At 43.5% G+C, this 27,202-nt stretch overlaps 12 non-coding genes across 12 annotated transcripts; 9 read left to right on the forward strand and 3 right to left on the reverse strand.

The window, feature by feature from the left end:
- Positions 1–6,758: 6,758 nt before the first annotated feature.
- trnag-ucc (transfer RNA glycine (anticodon UCC)) lies at positions 6,759–6,830 on the reverse strand. Its single transcript has one exon. It is a non-coding gene; the product is annotated as a tRNA-Gly (tRNA).
- A 318-nt stretch (positions 6,831–7,148) lies between these two features.
- Positions 7,149–7,221, reverse strand: trnak-cuu (transfer RNA lysine (anticodon CUU)). Its single transcript has one exon. It is a non-coding gene; the product is annotated as a tRNA-Lys (tRNA).
- A 190-nt stretch (positions 7,222–7,411) lies between these two features.
- trnan-guu (transfer RNA asparagine (anticodon GUU)) lies at positions 7,412–7,485 on the forward strand. Its single transcript has one exon. It is a non-coding gene; the product is annotated as a tRNA-Asn (tRNA).
- A 3,628-nt stretch (positions 7,486–11,113) lies between these two features.
- On the reverse strand, positions 11,114–11,187 carry trnan-guu (transfer RNA asparagine (anticodon GUU)). Its single transcript has one exon. It is a non-coding gene; the product is annotated as a tRNA-Asn (tRNA).
- Positions 11,188–11,755: 568 nt separating this feature from the next.
- Positions 11,756–11,828, forward strand: trnak-cuu (transfer RNA lysine (anticodon CUU)). Its single transcript has one exon. It is a non-coding gene; the product is annotated as a tRNA-Lys (tRNA).
- A 2,336-nt stretch (positions 11,829–14,164) lies between these two features.
- Positions 14,165–14,235, forward strand: trnag-gcc (transfer RNA glycine (anticodon GCC)). The gene has a single exon. It is a non-coding gene; the product is annotated as a tRNA-Gly (tRNA).
- Positions 14,236–15,399: 1,164 nt separating this feature from the next.
- Positions 15,400–15,470, forward strand: trnag-gcc (transfer RNA glycine (anticodon GCC)). Its single transcript has one exon. It is a non-coding gene; the product is annotated as a tRNA-Gly (tRNA).
- Positions 15,471–19,091: 3,621 nt separating this feature from the next.
- On the forward strand, positions 19,092–19,163 carry trnad-guc (transfer RNA aspartic acid (anticodon GUC)). Its single transcript has one exon. It is a non-coding gene; the product is annotated as a tRNA-Asp (tRNA).
- A 1,907-nt stretch (positions 19,164–21,070) lies between these two features.
- Positions 21,071–21,142, forward strand: trnad-guc (transfer RNA aspartic acid (anticodon GUC)). Its single transcript has one exon. It is a non-coding gene; the product is annotated as a tRNA-Asp (tRNA).
- A 2,461-nt stretch (positions 21,143–23,603) lies between these two features.
- Positions 23,604–23,674, forward strand: trnag-gcc (transfer RNA glycine (anticodon GCC)). Its single transcript has one exon. It is a non-coding gene; the product is annotated as a tRNA-Gly (tRNA).
- A 1,282-nt stretch (positions 23,675–24,956) lies between these two features.
- trnad-guc (transfer RNA aspartic acid (anticodon GUC)) lies at positions 24,957–25,028 on the forward strand. Its single transcript has one exon. It is a non-coding gene; the product is annotated as a tRNA-Asp (tRNA).
- A 1,206-nt stretch (positions 25,029–26,234) lies between these two features.
- trnag-gcc (transfer RNA glycine (anticodon GCC)) lies at positions 26,235–26,305 on the forward strand. The gene has a single exon. It is a non-coding gene; the product is annotated as a tRNA-Gly (tRNA).
- The last annotated feature ends 897 nt before the right edge of the window (positions 26,306–27,202 follow it).

Here is a 27,202-nt window from a genome sequence, read left to right on the forward strand (position 1 = left end):
TGATATGAGCAACGAGGTTCAAGTGAAGATGGACGATATAAAGAGCGCGCAGCCGTGCGTAATTTGCGCGTAATGACAGCTCCTTGCCGGTGAAACACAAAAAACTGCCTTATTTCATGTTTCTCTCATTGACAGGTGGAGCCTGCAGACAGGTATACAGAAAAGTGGAGATAATTAAACGAGATAATTAATTCGTTATCACGAGAAAACGACCTTTGTTATATCGAGAAAACGAGATAATTAATTCGTTATCACGAGAAAACGACCATTGTTATATCGAGAAAACGAGATAATAAGTCGTTATCACGAGATAACAGTGCATAAAAAAATAAATAATCGATGGCCGTTCTCGGCTTCCGTACCCAACAGCCAGGCGCTGATTAACGCATCAGGACCCCCAGCAGGTCCTCAGAGTGGTCTGCTGCTTCAGGACCGCACTCCTAAGACCGCAGTCCCAGCACCCTGGGTTTCCTTTATTTTTCTTTGATGGCTAACGAATCTCATGAGTAAGTTAAGAGCATTTCATGAAAACGTCTAACAAGTAGCTAACTAATCCCTCAACTTTACATTATCAAAAAGTTACCCAAACTTATCCTAACCCAAAGCCTGACGACCGACCCTAACATCTACTCTCTGTGCGATTCCAGATTCCAGAGCTGATCTGGAGCTGATCCTTTTCTGGTAGCCATCTTTCTAACCCATGCGGTAAGTTTTACTTTGTTCAGGTTAATGTTGTGCGGTTGATAAATGCTTAAATAATTAGAAAAATCGTATTTCGTTTGCTTTTGTATAGATAAATTGTATGTTACTGTCTATTCCCATTTAAAAAATAAATAAATGTCGAACTGACGATTGCTAGCTCAAACTGGGTTGCTAATTTAAGACTCCGGCTGTCAGAGATTATTATATCAGTATCTGCGACTATTTTTTTTTTAAATTAAATGTGCTTTTCTTTCTTTTTACTAACAACCATCGAAAAGATAAGTTTCACTTTGCTGACGAGTAAACTGAGGAGAGCCGGTCAGGGCAGGCACGGTGGAGGAGGGAGAGGACAGAGTTGAGTTTTCGAACATCTAAACCACACAAGCAGGGTTCTTACCGAGATATAAATTGATGGTGATCATGAAGGAATGTGAATGAATTAATCCTTTTTTAATTATTGTTTTGGGAATTTATTTTTTTGATTTGGCAAGTAGCTATTACTAATAATACCAATACTCTTGCTATACCTCTGGCTGGGATGATGAGGCATAAGACAATCGAGTCATTTTAGCCTAAATACATAGGTAAAAAGCACCAAAGCAGGTTGCTAGTACCATGGACAGTATCAGAACGATAACCTCTTGAACTAAATGGATGTGGTAGGCTACACCACGGGATGCATCTGCAGACCACTGCCACATAAAAATAAAGGTATGACGTGATATTTATTGCTTAAGATTTGCTGGTGCTGTGGTGAGGTCTTTTGTGTTTTTTGCACTCAAGTGGTCAGCTGTTTTAACTTGCAATTGATAGTCGTGGAGTCAGTCTCTTGTTGACACAAAGTGACTTTTGGTCATTCTTGCTTTGCTTGAATTCCAGAATAATTGTAGGGGGGAGGGCATGAGTTTTGTTCCGAATGCCTGATGTAGGCTAGTTTTGATGGAATGCGTGTTGTGAATTGAGAACAGCCAGCTCATGATGTGATGCAGCGTTGAACTGTGCAACAAATATTTTTTTCGTTTTCAATCTTGACTTTTGTAGTGCTGTGTGTAGCAACACGTTTGGCCCTTCTGAACTTAAACACACAGTTAATTTCCTTTCCTAGCTCCTCTGGTTTATGTTGTTAGCTTAGCTATTTCATGTCACATTGTCAACATTGGATACATGGAGCAGAACATAGTGGGACATATGTCTGATGCTTTTTGGAAACGTTTTCTTCATAAAACGTGCCTGACAGATTTTGTATGCATTTTATTCCTTAGTAATTAATTATATGGGTATGCCGTCTTTCAGAACCTTTCATTACCTGGGATTTGGGGTATTTTGGGTCTCTGGTGCTCCCACACGCATACAAACTTTGAAAAAAGTCTACATGATTTTTTGAGTGAGATATGCATTTCTGAAAGTACCTTGCCCACAGTTACCAAACGAGCAAGTCAGTTTTGGCGCCCCCTACTACGTAGGAAGGGGCCACAGTTGAATATTACCTCCCATTTCCCCACTCCCCTCCAGTCAGAGCATAGCTAAGATTTTGTGGACCAGCGGACGAGCAGCTCCGGCGGGGGGAACTCGGCGTCAGCCCAGCTCCAGGAGTACAATCCCTTTCGCTGCCGGCGGCACCGCCAAAGTTTCGGCGGCAGTCCGGAGGAGGAGAAATGGAGGAGAAAGGGATTGTATTCCCGGAGCTGAGCTGCCGGACTGCCGCCGAGCTACCCCCGCCAGACTTTTCAGCTCCCGGAGGACACCCGCAGGAGCAGCCGGAAAGCTTCGGCAGCAGTTCAGCTCCCGAAGTACACCGCCGGAGCTGCCGGACTGCGGCCGAAGCTTCGGCAACGCCCGGGCATCTTCGACGGCGGCCGGACTACCGCTGAAGCTTCGGCGGCAGTCCGGCAGCTCTGGCAAGGGGAGCTCAGTGGCTGTTCGGCATCTCAGCTCCCGGAGTACAATCCCTTTCTCCTCCATGTCGCGGTTCATGGACTTCAGAGAGTCATGGCCAAAGTTCCTTTCCCCCAATTCTTCTAAACCATGGCCGAGATTTCCCCCACTACGAGTCCTTACTTGTTGTGAAAGTGCCAGAGACGTCAGACGCAGTCTTTATGATTCATAATATCATCCGAGGCGCACATAGCTTTTGGCCATGATATTAGATATAATATTATATAAATACCCATGTATAATATTATCATTATTATATTATATTATATGATATAGATATAGAGCTCCAGGAGTCTGCAAACGGCAACAATCCCTTCTCCTTCATGCTGAGGATCAGTCTGACAGCTCATTGGTCAATGGGAAGCAGCTCATTTGCATTAAAGCTTCAGACACCAGAAACAGCGCATTCTGAAGGGACTGAAACAGGGGAATAGTGGTAGGCAAGATTTTTTTTCTGGAACTCAAATACTATGTTTACTTGTTGTGAAAACGCCATAATATTTCTCCTTTAATGATAACTAGAAAACGCATTTCCTGCAGAAAATGCGGTGAGTGCTGTAGTACAAAGTGACGTTGAAAATATGTTTTAATAAAGCCAGAGTTTAAGACGTAACGAAAAGTTAAATGGCTTAAATCCAGGGAAGGGATTCGAACAGTTCAAAAGTCTAAATGGATTAAACAATGTAAACATGCAAACCGTTTAAAAAAATAAATAATGGTTGGAAACAAATAAAGTGACAGCTGAATGAAAAGCGCAAAGCATTGCTTAAAAATATGTAAAAGGAATTGAACTGAAGAATCTGAAAGGTCAAATGTATTGCCCTGCACTGCTGAAAAATCTGAAAGGCCAATGTATTGCAGTAAACTGCTAAAAAACCTAGAAGCTGAAATCAAAACTGACAAGACACTGGTTTGCATTATCTGCATTATAAGAAGCAAAGTGCTGAAATAAATTGTTACAAAAGCTGGAAGCTAAATTGTAATACTGTCAAAGCTGGAAGATAGAAGTATTAGTTGTACTTGCTGTAGTAGTAGTAGTAGCTCTATTAGTAGTAGTAGTAGCTGAAGTAATAATGGTATTAGCTGCACAAACAATATGCTAAATGAAAGGTATGGTATTGATTGATGTTTGTAGGGAGAATTATAATAATCCCTCCAGGTTTTTAAAAAAACAGCCGAAATTGTATGTACTCGCCTAATGTTCATTCTTCCAGCCAAACGTGATTAAAAGTATTCCAATTTGGCGGGGAAAATCACCAAATCTGGCAACGCTGCCTGAACGTTGTAAAAGTAGTCGAATTGAGCAGGAAAACGGCCCAATATGGCTACACTCCCTGCAGATACTCGTGCTCTTACCTCAGTGTAAATCAATGAGACCAAAAGAAAACGAAGCCGATATGGAACTTAAACTGTGATTATGAAAAAGTATAAAGGTAACCGCAATTCTGTTCAGATTATTGAAGATACAAGTGTCTTGATTTGTTACACCCTTGAACGAAGGATAACGGTAAACAATTGACCAAGTCATGAAGGCTGAAGTAGTAAGTCTACTTCCATTGAAAAAATAGTATTTTAAAAGTAGAATATCTTAAAAAGTATAAAATATTTTAAAAACTTGAAAAGAAAGCGCGATTCCAAGCTAATCTGAACATTTTGAAATTGGAATCGAGTCTCTAGGTGAAAAATGAGGAAGGAGATAGGTCCCAAAGTTTGTAGAGAATAAGAAAGAAAAAGAATAAGATAGAATAAGATAAAAATTACAAACAATAGTTCAGGGCTACATGCAGCACTCACCTATTTGAAATGGTGAAAGGTTGTGTTACTGTTAGATAGTTGATAATAGTAAAGATGGTTAAATGTTGTGTTACTGTTAGTTAGTTGATAATAGTAATGATAGTAAAGATGTTTAAATCGTGTGTTACTGTCAGTTTGTTGGATTCACGCGCGTGCCGTGCAGTCCATATGGGCAGGTGGGGCAGCGATCTACTGGAAAAAGCATGCTCCCAAAAAAAAGGTTCCTCAGTGAATCATTGCTCCAAATCTATTTTTAATAATGTGATTATCCCATGAACTATCTATAGTTTCTGGAGGCTTTCCGAAAATTGTTGGTCTATTGACGTCAAATTTTGGATGATGGTGGCGATTCTATTTGAGTTTAACGTAACATGCAATGTTTGGGCAGGGCAGCTCAGCGACCGCGTTCCTCCGTATGTTTATCGCATAACCCTGCAGGCTGCATTAATCCTCGCTAAAAGATGCCTATATGGTCGTAAAGTAGTCCACCCCATGGTCATATTCTAGAACTGTTGTTTTAACTCAAATTATTCTGCCAGTATCTTTTGCTGTTTCTGTATCAAATGAAGATATGGCGAGTGGTGTTGCAACTGTGATAAAAAAGTGTTGATTTTTTTTGAAATCTTACAACAGAACTTTCTCCCGAGCAAGGTATGAAAAAGAAAAAATGGCTATGGTTGCTCAAAGAGAACCACAGTTTTTTGTTACCTACTTTTCGAGCAAGCATGTCCACAGGACAAGGGGATATATGGACAACGGGTGTGAGTGATTTGTGAGTTGTAATGTGCGATGGTGCAGGTCAAGGTTAGCATTAGCTCCGGTTAGCATAAAGTCGAAGGTAGGCAACCGGTAGGAGTAACCACTTACTTTTATTATAACTGGGATCATATTACTCCAGGTCTCAACGGCACTATTTCAAATCAAATAAACACACTTTTAAATACATAGTTCCAAGAGATCCCTGCCTACACCGACTCGTTACAAACTAAAATATATAAGAAGGGAGACTAACCTGATAGATGGCAGTTACTTGTAGTAGAGCGGAGGAGCACGCGCACTTCTTCAGACTCATCTTTCATAACAAACAAACAGATTGTGTGAAGCATAAATATATATATTTATATATATATATATATAAATATAATATTACATATTACTATAATATACATAGTAAAAAAACATACAATGTTGGTGTGGTCACCCGCCAGTAGTTTCTGCCCCACTGAAATATAGGGTCACCACACGCAACTTGGACGGCTTTTCATACAACTGCAGAGTTAAGTTATCGACTTAATTTTTTTGATAAAGTCTGTTTTTATGTTTCTAAATTTGGCAAAGAAATAAAGCCTAAGGTCCAAAGAGGCTAAGTCTCTGAATGCTATGACGTTAGAAGTGTAATTAAATGATCAATGGGTTCCTTGCTACTAAATCCTGATTTTCTCTTTCTTTTTCTTTCAGAAAGAGGTCAAGGTACTGCATTAATATAACAGAGGAGTATGTGAGTACCATGGCCGGACCGATGGGGTCTTCTGTATCTCTGTTGATGTTCATAAAGTTAGCGGTTCAGTCTCCATACATCTAAAACAGCGGGATGAGATTCAGATCGCTGAGGCGTTCACATATTAAGATCCAGACGTCATGGTGAGAGGGGCGGGAGACTGGGGGGGGGAGTGGAGGGAGCCTGGAGGGAGAAGGGAGAGAGGGGAGAGGTAAACTGGGGGGGGGAGGGACTTGGGCGGGGGGGAGAAGACGTGAGGCCGAGGGAGACTGGTGGAGAGAGGAGAGGGAGACTGGGGAGGGAGGAGAGGGAGACTGGGGGGAGAGGGGAGGCACTATCAGGCGGACCACAGCCCGGTCCAGATTTTGGGTTAATACAAAAAGCCATTTACTCATGGTCGTGTTGTCAAATATGTGTAGTCATGAATGCATTAGTGAAGTACTTATTATACTTATTATATTTTAACATGGACAAATTTCCCAATTTATTTATTTTCCCAATTTACTATTTTATTTTATGACTGCAATCATACATATACTTATACTGTATGCTCAGTTATATGTTATGTGACAATACATATTGTCACACAGAAAATACATCACATTGTGTATTTGACATTCTCGATTTGGTCAAATACTACATCAACGTAGAACCAGACACAAAACAAGGAGTATTTTCAGTGAATTGCCCTCCCATAGTTCAGTCTGTCATGTAGTATCAGCCAGGACATATTTTAAGACGATGCGAGGCACATTGCTATAGGGCAATGTGAGGGGGCGTAGTTAGAATCCACCTTTGAGGTCATAGGTTAAATATTCAAAAGAATCTCTGCGTTGGCCGGGAATCGAACCCGGGTCAACTGCTTGGAAGGCAGCTATGCTCACCACTATACCACCAACGCTGTGTGAGGGTACTTACGCTCACCACTATAGAACCAACCCTATATGTGCCTTCTTCTACAGATGAGCTATGTATTTTCAGGCGGTATTGTGAAATAGTTAATTGATTCCTTCATAGATGGTCAGACCATTATCAGCCATTCCAGTTGCAAACCAAAACGCTTAAATCTGATGTATTCTTTACGATGTTTTGAGTTTATTGGCACAATACTGAAAATCATAAGTTCTACACTACTGGCATTGTAATACATTTTGCATAAGAAGTAGAATATAGATATTTTTATACTGAAAGGTGAGATTAACAACAGGAAAATCATCAGCGCCCAACGTGGGGCTCGAACCCACGACCCTGAGATTAAGAGTCTCATGCTCTACCGACTGAGCTAGCCGGGCGGTGTGTGTGCTGGAATAAAGCTGGAATAAAGCTATACAAGCACCCTGCCCTTTCCCAAGTAGACCCCAAAGCCCCCCAAGTAGACCAAAACCCCCCCCCCCCCCAGTAGACCAACAACCCTCTCCCTGCCAGTAGACCAACAGCATTGGTGGCTTTAAATAGGTCACCTTCATCCCCTCGCGACAGCATGTCTCTGTGGCGCAATTGGTTAGCGCGTTCGGCTGTTAACCGAAAGGTTGGTGGTTCGAGCCCACCCAGGGACGAAGCCCCTTTTTGGTTCTTATTTCGTTATTTCACACAAATCTCAATTTACATGCAATATGTTTTGGTTCTATGATTATTTTTTTCCATCCACAGACATGCAAACGGCGCGCTTTTTGGCGCAAGTCGCTTTTTTATCATACATTTTGGGGACCTGTGTGGTTCGTGCAGATCCGAAGAGTTTTTCTTTTTGGGGGGGGGGGGGGGGGGGGGTCGATCGGTGCGTTGATCGGTGCTCGCGTACAGGTGTCAATATTCCGTAATCGGATTGACTGAGACCCCCCGTGCCTTCAAGGTAAAGAAAAGTGATTCCGGAAATGATTTTGTTGGGGGACCAATCACAGCCCTTGCCGTCGCGTCAAAATATTGGATGCGCATGCGCACGGTAGAGCTTGGATCGGGCTCAGAAAATCAAGCCCGAACCTGAGCCCGTGCACGTTCTGTCCGAGCCCGGCCCGACCCGACACATTAACTGTAATTAGGAGCCCTAGCCCGATTTCAACCCGACAATTATTTTAACATGTAACTTTGTTACATGTTAAAATAATTTGTTACTAGGCTTACTCAGCTAAATATATATGTAAGGGATAATGTATAGAACGCCGGTCATTATCGGGAAAATAAGACCCGACAGGGCGAACAGTACACCGACGCGCAGCGATGGCGTCTTGCTTCGCCCTGAAGGGGCTTATTTTCGAAAATGACCGGCGACGTTCTATACATGATCCTGCTTATAACACGGCTACTTGCCAAAACTAAAAAACGAACAGTACACCGACGCGCAGCGATGGCGTCTTGCTTCGCCCTGAAGGGGCTTATTTTCGAAAATGACCGGCGACGTTCTATACATGATCCTGCTTATAACACGGCTACTTGCCAAAACTAAAAAAAATAACTTCACATGGTGCGCCTTTTTACAATTTATTCGTTACCAGCATTCATTCATAATTTTTTCACAATGTCTTGTTTTTAAAAGATTTATGATGACTTTATGCTCTGTAAGGTGACCTTGGGTGCCTTGAAAGGCGCTGTCACACAAAATTTGTACCGGCTGCCAAATTTGTACCGGGCGCGTCATCCATACGTAATCCATTCCAAACCTGCCTGTCAGCAGATGATCGCGTCGTCCGTTGCCGGGCAGGTTTCAAAAAACATTCGCGCTCATGTTGCCAAAGACGAAATAACATAATACAGTTAACGGATCGCTAGATAATGTAATGTTTTGTTGGGTTCCTTAATAAACACACGATGTATCTTGGAACAGACATCAACATGCAGCGCGCCAATCCAACTGCGCATGCTCCGTGTGACGGTCTAATAACTGATGTTGATATCATTACAGATAACACTTGTTTTTACTTTATATTTGTATTGTATTTAATTGTTTAATCAAATTTAGCAAGTAAACTGAGTGTTTAAAGCAGGTCAAGGACGAAATAGCACAATACAGATAACGGATCGCTAGATAGAAGGTTTGCGAATGTTCACGTCATTCGACGCGATCGTCCGTTGCCAGGCAACGGACGAAGCGATCATCTGTTGCCAGGCAGATTTGGAGTGGATTACGTATGGATGACGCGCCCGGTACAAATTTGGCAGCTGGTACAAATTTAGTGTGACAGCGCCTCTAAATTAAATGTATTATTATTATTATTCGTAGTGTTGAACAGCAGAGCAATAATAAATTGTCCACAAAGACGGTGACGTCACTTAGCAACGGAAGACACTGGGGTTAACAAGTCACCGGACTAGCTTCCAAAGTGAACGGAGCGTTCCACGGTATTGAGAAGACCTGTGTAATAAAGGCCTATAATATTTCTGTTTATGGCATAGATTTCTCCTCAGATTAGGCCAATAAACCAATGATACAAATAAAAATAAAAACGCTTGATCAAAGGCCCGGCCTGACCCGGCCCGAGGATAATGGTGGGAAATATCGGAGAAGGATGCACTTATTGTACAGCAGGACGCAGGGTGCAAGTGCAGTTGGAAGTGGTCATCATGGCTAAAATTAGAAGGCACGATTAAGGTGAATACAGTGAAGCATAACTTTCCACTGTCTGACTTTTTAAAAAAAAAATAGAAAAAAGGATGTGCTAAATGCACACTCTGCATTAAAGAAATTAATTATGCCAGCAGGGGTGTACATGCCCTGTATGCACACTGTAAGGCAGACATTCATCGGAGGAAAGTGACAACAACAATAAGTACACAAAGTGTTGCACAGCTTCTCCGAAACCCTCTTCCAGAAACCCCCTAAGCAGCAGATAAGATCATGGACAGTGCCAGGCCTACACTGCCAGTAGCCTACCTGTACCTGTGATCACATATCCAATGCAGAGGTGTGTGTTTGTGAAAATAAATTAACTTAGTTTAAAAAGTCACTTTAACTGAGTAACTAATATATTTTTTATCTTTCTAGGCATATAGCATATATAGCATAGGCCTTCTCATGATAATAGGATATCATGCCGTCATATTTTTTCAGACTTCGGGTAGCTCTCTTTTTTTGTCATACATGTGTTTGCATCCCTGCATCCAGATGACACGGTTAGCTTGACCGAGTAACTACTCTGATCTGATTTCAGCTGGAGTCTGGAGAATGGCTCCCAGGTGGTTTCTTTAAGTGTTGGTGAATCATGATTTTAATCGTAACCTTTTCCAAAATGTCGTTGTATAGGTGACTGTACAATTACAATAAAGTCTATCTTTATCTTTATCTTTATCTTTATCTTTATCTTTATCTTTATCTTTATCTTTAACCTTTGTCCATAAGCAGGTCTCTGTCACTGTCAGCTATAAGTGCCAAGCTGGCTCCTCAGCCCAGCAGACACTCGCTGTGGTTAGGGTTAAAGCCCTCATCGCCGGCCAGCTCCTCAAGCAGCTGTTCTGAGTCCTCACATTCAGGATCCACGTCCTTCATGCAGTTCCCCGTCAGCATGTAGAGGTAGTCCATACCCTCAACTCTCCTGGGAAGGAGAACAATAATGGTATAGGTACATTTGTGGAACCCATATTAACATTGGTCTGATTATAGACAGAAAATGTGCAGCCCAGATTCATGCTATTATTGAATTATAGCACTTTGTTGTTATGACTTGGTAACATATTTATTATTTGATCACCTGATCCTCTGTGTTGTGTTTCCCTGTGTGTGTGGGCTTTTGGTTTTCCCCCTTCCTGTTATTTTATCTTTCTGCCTGACCTATATTTTTAGGACTACAAATATGGAGTTTTGCGGTCACATCGGCACAACTGAAACTTTCCACATGCCCCGGCTTATAATGGTTTTCACCTCTTTCGATGCATTTATCCTCCCTTTGGAAAAAAGCGGTGAGGGAGCAGAGAGATCGCCGTGTCTGTACCGGAGTTCCAAGTGCGGGTGGTGACTTATATCATTTGCGTCGAGAGCATCGAAGAGCTGTAGTTCACAAAGCGGCCTCACACTAAACCTAACATTATAGAAATTCTTCGTGAATATTTTTTGGATTGACCCCTCTGGGTTACTGCCAGAGGGGTCAATCCTAGACTTTGTTGCATTAGTTATTTACCTTGTTAAATAGGTTGTTAAAAGGAACAATTGCGCACCCATAAATTATGAAATATTCAAAACACGGCTCAAAAAGCAGACGTCCCTGGGTGGGCTTGAACCACCAACCTTTCGATTAACAGTCGAACGCGCTAACCAATTGCGCCACAGAGACTGTGTCTTCTGAGATATACCACGAGAACAGTTTGACTCTACCCAGAGGTGCTCTGAAGAACTGGAGAACAGAAACCTGTATGTGTTTTGGGTTTTGTCTGCACTGCGGGATTCTCCACGAGCGCGTGCCTGATCGGCTGCTCTCTGTCGCCTCGCGCTCCCTCTTCCTTCTGCGCATGCCGACCATATTGATCCGTGATGTAAAATACAAACACTCGACCTGAATCCTCCAATAAAGACGTTATAATGCAACATCAACACATGCTCCCCGTTACAGTGTCCACGGGGTGAGTTGCGGTGTACACGGGCTGAGTAGCGGTGAACAAGGGGGAGTCGAGCTGAACAGGGGGTGAGTCGTGGTGAACATGGGGTTGTGATGTATGCGGGGTGGGTCGTGGCGAACATGGAGTCGTGATGTATGCCGGGTGAGTCGTGGCAAACCTTGGGTCGTGATGTTTGCAGGGTGAGTCGTGATGAGCACGGGGGAGTCGAACTGAACAGGAGGTGAGTCGTGGTGATCACTACTTCTCACTGCATATTTTATATTGTTCTGACAGGTGGTACTCTCAGCCCGGCTAGCTCAGTCGGTAGAGCATGAGACTCTTAATCTCAGGGTCGTGGGTTCGAGCCCCACGTTGGGCGCTAAACCTTTTCCTTTTCAAGTCATACAATTTGAGACAATCTTATTAAGCGCCCCACTGGCGCAAATCCGATCCGTCTGCTTTCTAGATTCTGGATCGTCCAATCAAATCATCGGATTTCCAATATCTTTTCACCAGAATGACCAATCACACGTTCCACTGTCCATTTCTCTCCATTTCTCTCCTTATCTTTTCACCAGAATGACCAATCACACGTTCCACTGTCCATTTCTCTCCCTGCGCTAAGCCAATCACGGACAGGCTAGCGACGCTCCGAATGCGGAATGGATTTAAACTGTAGAACAACACACACGTTTTCGGCATTCCTGAAAACGACTCTGTAAGGTAAGGGTTTGAATTACATTAAAACACATTTAACACATTTAACACATCCAATCGCGGAAATGGTCCACCTTATAAATTCGGACAGGTCATGCTCTGGAAAAGGTGGCGGTATTAACGGTAAGTACGCTCTTCGGAAAACTAGTCTGCAATGTAACTGTTTGCAATTTACATTACAACAAATGCTTTACATTTAAGAACCAATAAATCGCGGAAATGATCGACGTTATGAATTCGTTCTACTGAATATAGGGTATTACTTTATCCAAAAGTCTGACCGTGCGGATTGTCTTACCTTGTCCGGACATGTCACTAATTTTCCTTGTCAATGCCTAAACCGCTCGCACGCTTTTGATGAAACTTTTATACAGCTGTAGAGGCTGACTCAAGATTAACAGCCAAGAAATATTACACTGATTGGCCCAAAGGTGGTGCTATAGCAATAGTCCAAAAATGCAAACTTTGAATAAGCATATCTCGTGACCCCTTACCCTCATGGGGAACAAATCTGCCTGATGAACCTAGGACTTATGTCTGGATAGATTTAAGGCCATCTTTTGTTACATACCATAAATTCCCTTAGGATCCTAGGTTTTTTGACTCAGACAAAAATACATCTAATACATCTATAGACTAATCAGTAATATCTTCAATCTGACCTAAAGGGAAGGTAAAATAAAGCCCCCAGGAGCCATTAACTTCTAATACTTAAATGCTTATATCAACATCGAGGTGGACCCTTATGATCTTGAGTCCAATACAAAAGTTGTTCAGAAAGCATTCTGAACAAGATGCCAGGCCGTCAACTAACTACTCATTCATCCTCCCTCCTCTCCCAACCAGCTCACCGGCTATACCATCACCTCTCCAGTTCCCAGCAGGGGAGGCCTTCTCCACCAATCACCCCTCCACATTTAAAAGCCAGTTTGTCTCTCTCTCTCTGTTTTTTTGTTTGCCAAGGCTGGCCCTGTTTTTGTCCCTAGAGGGTTTCTCATTGGATTGTTGGATCCCTTGATGTATATATAATCTTAGGCAAGGCAAGGCAAGGCAACTTTATTTATATAGCACTTTTCATACACAAGGCAGACTCAAAGTGCTTCACATATAAACATTGTCATACAATAAAATAAAATAATAGATAAGTAAAAGAAAAACATATGCAAAGAAATGGGTAAAATAGAAAAAGGCATTTTAGTATTAAAATAGAAAATAAAGGCAAAGTTAAAAAAGCTTTTTAGATTTAAGATTTTAGCAGAAAGCTATAGCAAACATAAAAGTCTTCAGTCTTGTTTTAAAGGTGCTCAGAGTTGGGGCAAGTCTTAAATCCTCTGGGAGTTTATTCCAGCTATTTGTTGCATAGTAACTAAATCCTGCTTTCCCATGTTTTGTGTTTACTCTGGGGATAATTAACAGATTGGTCTCAGAGGATCTTAGTGGTCTAGAAGGCTGATGTAGTGGAAGCATATCAGTTAAATATTTTGGGCCTAAACCATGTAGGGATTTATAGGTTAGCAACATGATTTTAAAATCATCTTACTCTAATAATATTTATTGTCTCTCAGTTCCTCCCCCTCTGCTGCTTAACATCTGTTTTGAACCACCTGTTGGCTCCATCCTGTCTGTGATTGGTGGTCACCGTGTGGTCTGGGAACAGGTAAGAGGAAGGCCTCTCTGCATCACAACGCATCCTACGGTTCTGTTTAAACGTGAGGAGTGTTGCTCCCCTCTGTCTGTCTGGGTCAGTTCCGGGAGGTTGACCTGTGGTCTGCTTAGCGGCTGTTAAGCATATCACCTTTGTTAGCTCTTAGCTTAGCTTAGCTTAGCTTAGTTTCGTTCCTTTCTTCTACAATATAATAGTTATATCCAATACCATAGTGATGGCCCTCATCAATTGCTCTGAGTTGACTCTGCCGTCTCAAACTGGCCTTCTTGCACATGATTTTAAGTCCCGTTGGGGGGCGATAGAAGCCTGACCGGTTTATAAGGTTGATGTAGGCATTGGTGGTTCAGTGGTAGAATTCTCGCCTGCCACGCGGGAGGCCCGGGTTCGATTCCCGGCCAATGCAAACTCCTTTTTTAATTCACAAAATGTTTTTCTCTGTTCAGGATGACAATTTTCACCGGGATAAAGTATGCCATTTCATCACTTCTCGTCAATATAGTGGTCCGCCTACTGAGACCGGGGTACAACTCCCCGACCAGAGAAGTGAGTTATATCCAAGTCTCTTTAAGAGGTGGCTGTTGGGCCACAGCTGTACGGGCCCAGGTGGCTGTGGGCCCGTCGGCTGTGGGCCCCTGGTGGCTGCTGGCCCCTTGGTGGCTGTGGGCCCCTGGTGGCTGTGGGCCCTGATGGCTGTTGGCCCCTTGGTGGCTGTGGGGCCCAGGTGGCTGTTGGCCCCTTGGTGGCTGTGGGGCCCTGGTGGCTGTAGGCCCCAGCTGTAGCCCCCCTGGTGGCTGTGGGCCCTGGTGGCTGTAGGGCCCCTGTTGGCTGTAGGTCCCGGTGGCTGTAGTGCCCTGGCGGCTGTAGGGCCCCTGTTGGCTGTAGGTCCCGGTGGCTGTAGTGCCCTGGTGGCTGTAGGGCCCCTGTTGGCTGTAGGCCCCGGTGGCTGTAAGCCCTGGTGGCTGTAGGGCCCTGGTGGCTGTAGGGCCCTGTTGGCTGTAGGGCCCCTGTTGGCTGTAGGTCCCGGTGGCTGTAGTGTCCTGGTGGCTGTATGAACCCTGGTGGCTGTAGGGCCCCTGGTGGCTGTAGTGTCCTGGTGGTTGTATGAACCCTGGTGGCTGTAGGGCCCTGTTGGCTGTAGGGCCCCTGTTGGCTGTAGGTCCCGGTGGCTGTAGTGTCCTGGTGGCTGTATGAACCCTGGTGGCTGTAGGGCCCCTGGTGGCTGTAGGGCCCCTGGTGGCTGTAGGGCCCCTGGTGGCTGTAGTGTCCTGGTGGCTGTATGAACCCTGGTGGCTGTAGGGCCCCTGGTGGCTGCAGGGCCCCTGGTGGCTGTAGTGCCCTGGTGGCTGTATGAACCCTGGTGGATGTGGGGCCTCCGGTGGCTGTAGACCCCTGGTGGCTGTAGGCCCCGGTGGCAGTAGGCAGCCCTGTTGCCCTACCCCTAGAGGTTCTGCTTGTGAGCTCATAACATGACGACTCCTTCTGTGTCTCAGAGGATCGGGACCGTGTGTTTACGCCAAATATGTGGTGGACGTTTCGAATATTCATTGGTTTTGGTTGTCTCATGTAGGCATTGGTGGTTCAGTGGTAGAATTCTCGCCTGCCACGCGGGAGGCCCGGGTTCGATTCCCGGCCAATGCACAGTATTTTTCAATTCCCTTTTTAGCTCATCTGTCTACTACTTAAAGGAATATTATGCAAGATCTAATTAAAGCAAGCAACTATACCTGTAGATAGCTGTACTGTTTAACTGTTTGACCCTAAAGTGTTAACGTACTATGAGTAGGTCTTGCGGGAATAACTTCACTTGATTTGGTTATGGGGCTACCCGGAACTCGATACCCATGTATTCTCTGCGTTAGACCGTGGTCATCAATAAAGAAGATTCAAACTTACCATTTGGATACCTTATTGACCAAACAACAATACCTATGTTATTTATTTTTATTTTCTAGGGTACTTACATTATCCCAAATGTTTTCTACCATTGCTCATCGCAGTGAAATCCGAACATTTAAAATGAAAACATCCCCGGCATTTGGTCGGGTCTTATGTTCCGATATCCATACTTCCTAACCTGGTCCTACCATACTCTCTGTGCCTCATTTCATTTGTACAGAGTGTCTAGACCTACTCAATTGACAAACGTTAACAAGGAGGAGCAAGGTACGTTTTATTACTCTGTTTTATGGGAATAATTGACACAAGCAGAAACCAGAAAACAAGCAGTTTTTTCGTTTTGTCAAAAAAATGAAAATCAAAAGTTCAGCTCGTTTATGGAGCGATTGTTGACGGGGGGGGGGGGTGTGTGGAGCGATTGTTGACGGGGGGGGGGGGTGTGGATCGATCGTTGACGGGGGGGGAGGGGGGGGGGGGTATGGAGCGATTGTTGACGGGGGGGGGGGGGGGGGGGGGGGAGACGTGTCCGATAAGTAATTTTTTTTTTTTTTTTTTCATGGGCCCCCCCTCTGCCTTGGGCCCCCCCACAACTGTCCCCCTTGTCCCCGCAGTCCGTCGGCCCTGACCACAATACATGCAGAGTAGACCTGAGGGCTTTACTACGACATTGTCCGGCTCTGAGCTTTGCGCTCTGTGCGCGTTCACATCCAAGGAGCTGTGATTTACAAGAAAATGCACTTCTGAATGCGTCTGTCCCCAGCACATTTAATAATAATAATAATAATAAATGAAATTTATATAGCGCTTATTATGGTACTCTTAAGACGCTTTACATATTACCCTATCTAAACTATGTAACAGACATATATTAGGACAGACTAGGATTAAAGGAAAAACAGAGGTTAAACATGAAGAATAAGGTGGGAGTTAGGTGGGGGAGGCTAGTGTAAAAAGGTATGTTTTGAGTGCCAGATTTGAAAGAAGATTTCAAACCAAACGGACGCCCATGCGAATATCCAACGTCCAATATAGAACTAACTTTACCACGCTACTTGAGCGCTACCAGGGTCACGCACACGCCAAAATAAAAAATCCTCCCGTTCATTTTCTGCGGGAGCAGACTAGCAGCTGTAACATCTGCCTACATACAACGTGATCACGGCAGTATTCTCTGAGCATTGATTCGCTGAAAACCACGCACCTGATACTAAGTTGCGTTTGAAAAGGTCAGAGAGAGTTCAGAGCCTATAGGTTCGGAGTCGGGGCCCACTGATGCGCGTTTGAAAGTTTGGATGAAAATTAATCAAGGTAAGCAGATAAAGTAGCCTAACAAATCGAATAATATATTGTCTAATACAGTAGCAGCACATGTGGCTGGGGTTTGTGCGCTGCAACCTGCGTTAGCGAGCTTAGAATTGTTCATTTTAAATGGAAACGCTGAATTAAACCCACTACTGATGTTTTGTCAAACCACTGGGAAGAAAGCTTTACATGTACAACCGGAAGGCACATTCTAAATTCTAAGCATTTTATTTATTACTTTACATTGTAGTTACCAGACCGGAGGGGCATCCATGTCCACTCCTCATAGCCTGTTCAAGTCCATTCTAGCGACAGCCTCCCCCACCAGTGACTCCATCAGAGACAGGGACGTGCACAGGGGGGTTGCTCAGGTTGCTTGGGCAACTGCCCATATGCCCTCCTCGACTCACGTTGCCCTTCCGAGAAAAAAAAAAAAAAAGATTTTTTTTTTTTTATCATTTAATGGATGCAGAATTTCATGTAGGCCAAGATAAAAAAATCGCCGCTCGAAACATTTCATAAAGTAAACGTAGCCTCATTCAATTCCGTTCGGGCACTGAGAGTGAAAGGCAGTAGGGGGAGGGCAAACTCTGCCGCGCGGCAACATTCGCTTTGGCCGCCTCCCCTCTGCCGCCCTTCCCTCATTGAAATTAATGGAGGCGGCGAGTTGCCGCGCGGCGTGTGAAACGTAGCTGCAGCGCTGCACGCGACCGGAACACCGGCACCTGTGAGACGACTGCCTTGATGTTGTCGGAAAAGGTGAATTTGAGATGTATAACAAACAAACAATCATCATCACGTTTTATGAAATGAATTACAATCTTCATAAATCCAGGCTCAGTTTGCCACGTAACGTTTAGCCTAAATAATCAGACAGCTAGCTAGCTTGCAGACAAGCAGCCCGTTATCACTATAGTCTACACTTTTTTTTTTGGTAGGCAAACTAAGCTACATGTCTGCTGATAGTTAGTTTCTAACATTTCGTTTTAACAAGAAGAATAAATGATGGAAGTAATGCATCACATGAATTCTTTCATTCAAAATGGTTCATGCCTAAATCTTATCACTATTTTGGGTATTGTTTGTTATTGTTTAGTGAAGCCGAAATGCCCAGTGAAAAGAGGAGGATTCAGGAGAGAGAGAGACAACTAAAGGAGGCAGCAAAGAGGAGCACATCACTACAGGGTTGGCCACGAAAAAGCCAAACAGCAGGTGGGACAGAGACTTTGCATAGTGATAAAAAATGATACTGTGTAGGCTAATTGATAGATTTAACCAGACTCATATTTTTGCCTACTAATGGCAATTTTTCATAATTACATTACATTTAAGATGAGGAGCAGCGACAAGCCTCCAGACACTCGGAAAATGTGGACCAGGAGGAGGCACATAGGGCAGGTAGGCCTAAGTGCTGATCACCATATATGAGAGGACCATGCTAGAAAGTACAGGGTTAAAGAGCTGCATGGGGGGGGGGGGGTGCCCTTTTTTCAGGTCAGAGCAACTGCCCCTCAAAATCCCTGTGCACGTCCCTGATCAGAGAGGTAAGAATACTGAATTAATCCAATATCACCTCTCCACTGTTTTCAGGAGCATGGAATTTAACACCTTTCCATGTCAGGAATAGATCACAGGTCCTACATGAAAGGGTTAGAGTAGGCTAACGCTATAGATGATGTTAAATAAAGGGTATGTTGGTTGTTGTAACTGAAAACTAAAGTCCTGTCACATTCAACATAAGGTGAAGATATTCGTTGGATGAGGACTATCGCTATAAGCAGACTAATGGCAGAACATTGTTCTGCTACTGTCTGACTGAAAAGCGGCATGGCTGCGGTCTACAGTTAGGTCACCATAGGCCTAGTTCTGATCTACAGCTCAACCCAGCTTCTCCCTACTTTGACTGACGTGAGGTCAGCGGCGATTTATTACAATGAAATGACCCTTATGTTCACAATGAAAACCGGACGCAACGTTTCATGTATAAAATAGCATAGAAACCGTTGGCGAAGATCCATCTAGCTGATGGTTGAAATTGGATAATTAATTGATCAAGTTAACTCCTCGTTAGTATAGTGGTCAGTATCCCCGCCTGTCACGCGGGAGACCGGGGTTCAATTCCCCGACGGGGAGGAGTTTATTTTAAGACACTAACTAATATTAGCTATTCTATAAATATCTGTTAATATTAGTAATTACTATATGCTACACGTGAACTTCCTAATATCACGCAATTTGATTGGTTCTCTCTGAATAATGGCGAATATCCCATGATTGAGATCTCAAACTCGGGATATTGTTTTCATCGACAAATCCTGGGTTTTGTTAGCCAAATGTTTTCTGCAGATCTTGTGCGGTGCTTTACCACGTATTAGGCATTGGTGGTTCAATGGTAATATTCTTGCCTTCCACAATTCCCGGCCAATGCATCACTGTTTTAATATAGGAGGTGTTAATGGTGACTTATGATAATAACTGCTTATTACACGGCTACTTGGCAAAATTTTGACTTTTTACAATTACCATTCGTAGTGTTGATCAGCAGAGAAATAGTCCACCTAATACGTTGACGTCGCATAGCAACCAAATACGCTGGGGTTGATAAGTTACCGGACTACTTGCGGAGCAGCGGAGTAGTACCAAAGATGTGAATCAGAGGCCAAACTTTCGACCGACTTTCCTTGGCAGCGGTATTATATGCTTAGCAACGAGCCGGAGGTTTTGAAGGCCCATGCAAGTGAACGGAGCGTTAGACAGCATTGAGAAGAGCCCTGTAATAAGAAAGCATACTGCATTCACCTGAGAAAAAAAATCCTGCTCTGTTCTTATGAATTAACGAGATACCTCAAAATCCTAAGAGAATCTCTCCTCACCTAAGAGCTTTATTTAAGAGAAGCAAATATGTCCCGCCTGTTTCGTTTCTTCCAGATTAATTTTTGTTTGTGTCTGAGACGTTGGGAGATACTCATGTCATTAAGAGCGATGGCATGATATTATGGGTGTATTCACACAAGGAAAGTCCTTCGTTTGATGTCTTTGGTCCGGACCAAAATGCAATGTTTATTTTTTTGGTTTGGTGCGGTTCCTTTTCACATTGCAATATTTCGCACCAGTCCGAGAATCTGTCAACAACGCACGTGTGTGCATAGATCGTTCAATCATTGGACAAGACGGTCGGGGGTGGGTTACACGGGGTAATGCATTAAAAAAAGAGTAAACAAACTATAGAGATTATGGAGATTCAGTGTGCTGCCCTCGTTGTGTTTATACTGATTGGTTTCATACAGTTACAAACATTTGCAGTACTTTTGGAGCATCAGAGGCGTGGCACAACGTCGATTTTATGTTGTTGTGCTATCCGCGGACCCCTCGAACGCCTTCTTGCCCATCCTTTTACTGAATGTATTAAATCCATCGTAATTTTCATAAGTGTTCTTCAACATACTTTATATGTTGGCATCTGCCTAAATATCCAAAAGACATTTCGCCTCTTCGCTCCATGTTGAGCCACGACTCATTTTTAACGGGTCTGATAACGTGATGCCGGTCTGATAACGTGACGTTGATCTTTGAATCAACCCGCGCTAATCAAACAATATGTAAATGAATAAACAAGCAGCAATTGGAGTCTGTTGCGTCCAAATAGGCATATTATTTTTAGAACTGGGTCGGACCGGGCGCGGTCGCATTCACATCTCAAGCGAACCGCACCAGGGTTCCTTTGGAAGCGAACCGAGACCACCTCTCCGGCTGGGTCTCGGACCGGCTGTTTGGTCCGCACCAGAGTTCGATGGTTTGTATTCACACCAGGCCAAAAGGTATTTTGGTTTGGATCGAACCAAACAAGGCAGGTGTGGATATGCCTTATAGTTTGTCGACTTGGCGCAACTCAGGACATTGGGGTTCTTCAGACAGAAAGCCTGTTCTGATCTGATGTTCTGATCTGATTTTCTTATCTGATGATGTATCTCCTTAATTCAGAATAACAGTGGATAATTTTTCTATAAAAGATTTAATCAACATTATACAATACTTGCAGCTCCTCGTTAGTATAGTGGTCAGTATCCCCGCCTGTCACGCGGGAGACCGGGGTTCAATTCCCCGACGGGGAGGTATACCTTTTAACGCACCAACTAATTTTAGCTGCTCTTAAAATATATAATAATAAAAAGAATGTGGCTTACCCTAAACTCAGTTTACTGTCTGTTTGGAGAACAAGTGTATATGTATGATTGCTTTGAGGTTTTGAACCTCAGGGTACTCCAATTCATACGGTTCATCTACGTCACGTTTTCTGGAACGCCGCCATTTGCATGACCGATCTCGCCAAGTATGGCCGCCCACACCGCTCATCTGAATGTTAGAGAGAGACAGAGATATTATCGATTTTAGGCTCCGATCCTTGTTATCCCTGTTTTTTTTTTTGTCCATTTGTATGCTTGCCTCAAATCAATCTTCGTGACATATATATTTATTTAGTCCACAACCCCTCCCCATACAGTGGAGATATCTTGAAACCGTTCAAGAGCACTGATGCCTACCAATATGCTGTGGCTGGATGGGTGAAGGACGCTAAAGTGAGGCAGTTGGCCACCAATAATCTTTATCTGATAAGGGCAAAGTTAAGTACTATATATTTGTGACTTGTGAACAGTTTGTGGTGGGTTACTATCATTGATGGTTGAAATCAGTCATCAAATCATAGACGATAATTTCGCCGGGGACGCTTAGGACGAGTTTTCTTCAAGATTCATTTTGTACCCACAACAAAACCCGATTTGAATTATTATGGATTATTTTGGACAATGAATGACGTATTAATACCAATACTCTTTGGCTGGGACGATGTCAACATTGGGTATATGGGCCCCGTTTCCCGATATCGATGGATCTTCGCTCGTAAGATGGTTCGAAAGAGGGATCTTTCGAACCATCGATAATTTCTTTGGAGCGTTTCCCGAAACTCCTCTTAACGTGAACGCGCATTCGCTGCACTCAAGACGATCTTAGGATTGTACCTGTCCACTGACAGGGTGCTGAAACGGGCTATGACGCAGGGGGAGACGCAGGAATGTCGGAGGAAAATGGGGTTAAAAAGGGTTAAAATATCTCCCCATCAAGGCCAACCGCAGAGTAGCCTACGAAAACAATAGATTTCAATAATATGAATGCTAAAGATATTAAAACACAATTGATTAAGCCTAGGCCGACATATATAGCAGTCTTAATCCTGAGCGCACGATCGGGAGGTGGAAGTTGCGCTTTAGATGCCTTCACAAGTCCAGCGGAGGGCTCCAGTTTTCGCCGGCCAAGTCATGCGCTGTGATATGTGTGACAGCGATGTTGCACAACATTGCAGCTAAGGCTGGGGTAGCTTTGGTTGAACCGGAGGACATTGAGGACGATGACGACGAGGAAGATCGGTGTGAGGACGGCCTCCCTCATAACTACGCGGCTGGTTTTCATGCACGTCGAAGAGTGATTGAGACTTTTTTTTAACCCCCTCCACCCTCCCACATGTCACTAAACATTCCCGTCAACGTGACCAATCCCCACCATATCCCAGCCTTTTGCCTACTCCTTTGCTTGTTTTTTATAAAAAAATATAATCATTTATTTTATAATTTTTTTTTATTTATTTTTTTATGCTACGTTTTATGAGTAGCCTATGTCAGTCTGCACAAATCCCCCCCACTTTCTCTCACACATTTTAAGTGCCCTGCCTGCTCAAACATTTCCTGGACTGTCTCTCTCAAACTAAGGCCCCGTCCACACGAAGCCGAAACGGGTAAACATTCCAGGCCCATAAGGGGCGCTGCTTCTGGTACACAAATCCAGAAGAAGAAGAGGCGAGCATGCGCATAAAGGCTGCCCCCCGAACCACTAACAACACACACAAACAGCTCTTCTACGATGGCGAACTAGATTCTCAATAAATAATGGCTTAGCAACCCAACAAGGGACATGATATGCTGCAGAACGATTACAAGCTTGTAGTCCGCCATCATATTTTTTGTTGTGATTTCTGAGACTACGCGGGCTTAAGAGCCATTGGCTAGGAGGTCGAGGGGTGGGGCGATGACGTCATGGTTTGCGGTTTCAGTCGGTTTCAGGCGTCCACACGAAACCAAAACGAAACCGGATAGATTTGAAACCACCTCCGGGGGTGGTTTCAGAAGTTTGCGGTTTCGGTCAGCGGATTCGCCGGCTTCGTGTGGACGGAAGGCCGAACCGTACAAGACCTTTGCGGTTTCGCCATGAAATCGCATCCAATACTAGGAATGTCCGCTGGCTACGCCACTGAGGCTATAGTAGGCTAACGAGGCTCTTAGCGTCCTACGAGTACCCTGGAGCACTCGTTAGCTACTCGTGACTCGTGAGCGTTTTTAAGACGTTCGTTACCAAAGATGCTTTCGGGAAACGGTGTGAAAACTGTACGATGCTCTTACGACCCACTCTGCGATCCACTTTTGATATAAATATACATTGAAGAATGTATTTTCTGCTAGGATCAACCAACAGGTTCTGTATCCTGTCAATTTTCTTCTGTATCAACACAAGCAATGTCATCAAGCATTGGTGGTTCAGTGGTAGAATTCTCGCCTGCCACGCGGGAGGCCCGGGTTCGATTCCCGGCCAATGCAACGTTGTTTTGTGACTGAGGTTCTATTCTTTACTCTTCTGCAGGTTCATCATGGGTTGAATCTTATACCTTTTTCATTATTATATTTAATAATAAGTCGTTTACATTGCCAAATATGCCCTTCTTATACCCTTATAGCCGCTATTTTCCAGGCATGGTCGGTGCGTTTAGACTGACCGAGGTAATATACCGTCCTGATCGCAATCCAATTTACTCTCCCGGACCCTGCACACCTTGGCGGTTTCATTTTCATGTCAATGCAATAAGACGGCTCCGTGGTTCCAGTGGCGGGACTTGGCTAGAGGTGTTGCTGCGATGTCTCGACAACCGAGACAACGCAGCGATATCAACATGAGTAGTTCCAACTGGAGAGACAGTGAATTCCTCAAGCTGCTGATCATCATGTGAGAGAAGGTGATGCAGTCGCATTAAACGAAGACGGTGAAGAGGGTGCATTAAGACATGTTTGTAGGACGTGTGTGTTAGAGACGTATAGAGATAGGACGGAGATTAGGGGATCTTTACTAATGAATACGTACGTCAACTGGTTTTGCTACAATCGTATACCTTAAAGTTCCACAATATTTAAGCTTTTCTTATTGTAATCTGGTCTCCACGACATCAATCGACACCAAAGAGGTCGAGAAGATCCAACGACGAGCTACGAATCTAGTACCTAACCTCCGATCCCTTCCATATGAAGAACGTCTCTCCAACCTCAAACTACAATCACTGATGCACAGGAGACAACGCGCTGATATGATACAAGTTTACAAGATCATGAATGGCATGGATAGAATTGAGCCCGGGCTCTTCTTCAAACGAGCACAGTCAGAAGATTCACAAGCAGCGGTTTAGGCTCGATGTGCCAGGTATATTCTTCAGCCAAAGAATTGTAGCCGATTTGAACTCCCTCCCTGAGAATGTGTTATTTAGTGATAGTATGAACTGTTGTCAGTCAAGACTGGACCGCTTCTGTCGTATAAGATACCTTGATTTACCGTTAAGTTGTTATACACTGAATAACAACAGCCGGAAACAACAGTCATCACGAATCCATATTCCTTATATGGTATCAAGGTATTATTTCCACGTTTTAAACGCATAAATGATCGTTACCTGTGTTCTCTCACAGCATTTTATTTCTTACCGATTTATTCTTCTTTAACTCGTGGTATGCTTCAATTGGAGGATTACGACATTATGGCTCATTATTAAAACCCGCTGCGCTCCATTAACGTAAGATCATTGAGTATCTTACTGACAATATGGTTTCGCACCGCTCCTCGTTAGTATAGTGGTCAGTATCCCCGCCTGTCACGCGGGAGACCGGGGTTCAATTCCCCGACGGGGAGTCACACATCTTTTACAGGAGATTCTCTTTTCTGATTAAAGGCAGAATACTTAGGTTTTTGGCATTCAAATATCTAAAAATACCAGACTTATGTTATAGAATGAATTTTCTATATATGTTTACTTGATATACTTTCATTATCCCAAATGTTTCCAACCATTGCCCATCTCAATGATATACTTATACTTATAACGTCCCGGGCCTATATGGTGGGTCTTCATGGTACTAACAGTAATAATAGTACTAACGACAGTAATCATGGTATAACAACCTTAATAGTACTAATAACAGTAATAATAGTACTAACGACAGTAATAATAGTACTTAAGACAGTAATAATAGTACTAACAGTTATAATTGTAGTAACAACATTAATAATAGTACTAACATTAATCATGGTATTAACAACAGTAATAATAGTATTAACAGTAATAATAGTACTTGCACGTAAATTTGTGAATTAATATTTTGAATGTAGATAAATGCATCGCAAAGCAAACTTTTTACTTAAAGATTTTTTATTTACTGATAGATATTTATAAAGGCCTCGTCCTGTGTATAATATCATGGCTTCTGCATTGAATCCCACTCAACTCTTTAACTCATACTCTTAATACAAATAGAATAAGCAATGCCTTAAAGAAGGCAGTATGGAACCATCTAATATAGGCTATATTATAACAACAATAATGAAACAAGTGTGCAGGCCGTTTGGGTCTGGGAATTCTGCTCACCATCCTGCTCACTATCCTGCTCATTCCTAAATTAAACCATCTCCATCCTGTAAATACTAAGGGTAACCTTCTCCTTGTGTGTTACTATACATACTTTGGATTATAACGACGCTTTTGTGCTAATGCAGTTACAACAAACGTTTGGTTCAAGACCATGAATATGAAAATGACTTCCAATGCAGGAGGTGTTCTAATATACAATAATATAAGATATAAAGTGGCCATGGGTCGTAACCATGGCGATAACACGCCTCCTTCCCAGAACATTTATTTTCAGTGTTTGAATTAAATCAGAAACAGTGGATACACAGGCTCTTTAGAACAAAAGCAATTAAGACATTTTCCATTGTCCACTGTTACTTTGAAAGGCCAACTGTGACACACGTCAGCAGTGTGACTGCTGACGCAAAAGAACGAAGCCCCTTTCAATCTACAGGCTCAAATTTAAATCCGTCGCAAAAATCCCTCGTCAAGCATTGGTGGTTCAGTGGTAGAATTCTCGCCTGCCACGCGGGAGGCCCGGGTTCGATTCCCGGCCAATGCAACATCGTTTTCGTGCCATTTCCTCCCGGTAGGCACTTTACCTACCGGGCAGTAGTGGTTTTTGGTTCTCGAGAACAGCGAAGAGCTGTAGTTCACAAAGCAGCCTCACACAAAACCTAACATTATCATACTTCTTCGAGATTTTTTTTTGTTTTCTTTGCATGAAAAATTATCATTTAAATCCAAAACCAACATATGTGTAATCCAGGGCTTATAAAGATTGGGACCAGAAAATAATTACTTTCTCTCCATTCAAACCCATTCATATTTTTCGATCTCATAGGTCCCATGGGCTCTACCGGAAGGGCTCCACTCTATAGAGTGGTGAAGTCACGCTCCTTCTTTCAGAGGCTTGTGGACCTGAAGCAGCCTGATGTGGAGCTGCCACCTGTGATTGACCCTCTGCTCATTTGGGAACTGAAAGCAGCCTGTCAAAGGGGGACAGGGGTGCCAAAATACCCAACCCTGCACATATCAAACAGGAACACAGGGGAGAGATTCGGTCTGCAGTATGTGTTTTTTTTAAAGCAGGACAAACACAGGACACAGCACAACACCTCTGCTGCTGTAACCTCTCTCACTCACTCACTCACTCACTCACTCACTCACTCACTCACTCACTCACTCACTCACTCACTCACTCACTCACTCACTCACTCACTCACTCACTCACTCACTCACTCACTCCTTCCCTCCTTCACTCACTCACTCACTCACTCACTCACTCACTCACTCACTCACTCACTCACTCACTCACTCACTCACTCACTCACTCACTCACTCACTCACTCACTCACTCACTCACTCACTCACTCACTCACTCACAGTCCTCCTAAACAATGTTCCTTATACAAGAGTGGCAAAGTCACGCCCCTTTCAGAAAGTAATTATCTTCTGG

The sequence above is a fragment of the Gadus chalcogrammus genome, chromosome 8 (genome assembly GCF_026213295.1).
Source record: "Gadus chalcogrammus isolate NIFS_2021 chromosome 8, NIFS_Gcha_1.0, whole genome shotgun sequence".
NCBI lineage: Eukaryota > Metazoa > Chordata > Actinopteri > Gadiformes > Gadidae > Gadus > Gadus chalcogrammus.